Here is a 1,241-nt window from a genome sequence, read left to right as displayed (position 1 = left end):
GCTGTCCTCAGGCTTAGGTATAAAGTCCTTCTTGCTAGGGCTTTTATCCTTCTCAGGGAAAACACCTCACTCTCGGGGTATCTACTTACCTACTTTCCTCAAACATTACGGTCTAGAATGGAGAAAGTTGCCTTAAGATTTAAATCTAAATGTGAGGATGGGGTACGCTCACCAGGAGGCCCCTGCAGGCTCCACACTTGCCTTCCAGTTCCCATCCCAGTACCAGCTCAAGTGTGTAGGGTATTGAGGTGGCATTGGGGACTCCAGGCTCCCTATAAGGGGGTCCCACCAGCGCTTCTTGGCCACTGTCTCTGGTTTAGCAGTTAGGACCCAGGTATGTGCGGAGAAGGGTGAGGTAGGCAGGAATTAAAGTCGATGTCCCCTCACATGAAAGGGAATTATTTGTGTACAAGAGAAAGAAAAACATGGAAACAAGCCACTGAAGAGCTAACAGTAGATTTCCAGGACTGCTGGAGAGTGACAACCCAGCCGCAGAATATCCGGGTTGTGTCCAGCCAGACGCAACCAGCAGCAGGGAAGGACGACGGCAGAGTCTGGTTCCCCAAGAGGTAGTGACAAGACTCTTGCCCTTCCGGACCACTTTCCTACCCTCTTCCATAAATCCTTTTCCTAGATCTGTACCCTTATCGTGAAAGCAGGTTCTCCTCCATTTTACTTAGGTATTTAACAATGCCGCCTTGCCCCTGGCATGGCTTATTCCCTGGTTAGCGAGACCCTGACAGCAGAAAGAAGGGAAAAACCCCGGGAGAGACATCTCTTGCTCAGAAGCCTTCCGACTAGAAACAGTCCGGCGGGGCCGCTAAGAAAACCTGGAGCAAAGATCAGACTTGACCCAAGGCGGGGGCGAGGTTGGGGGAGAACGATAGGAAAACCCGGAACGGATTGCTTGAGCCAAAATTCCTCATGCCTACGGCTGTCCACTGGTCTCTATTGCCCCCTAATTCTCCAGTGAGATAATGTCTGGGGTGGGGGGCTGTTTGGTTTGGCTTGGGCCCTCAGGGGCGCCTCACACTTTCCGCCTCTGGCTCAGGAGCACAGCAGCGGCCTCGAGGCTGAGTCACGTCAGGGGGGGACGGAGAAAGAGGGAGGGAAGGATCGACTCCTCCCCTCCCCCTGCTCGGGGAACCCGGGTCAGCCCGGGTGAGGGCCAGGGGCCCCCTGGCGCCGCCCATTGTGGTCCAACAGGTTGAGCTGGTGTCCTGCGGAGCCACCTGCTGGAG

The sequence above is a fragment of the Psammomys obesus genome, unplaced genomic scaffold (assembly GCF_907164565.1).
Source record: "Psammomys obesus unplaced genomic scaffold, mPsaObe1.curated_primary_1811, whole genome shotgun sequence".
NCBI classification, from domain to species: domain Eukaryota; kingdom Metazoa; phylum Chordata; class Mammalia; order Rodentia; family Muridae; genus Psammomys; species Psammomys obesus.
This window is presented reverse-complemented; position numbering follows the sequence as displayed.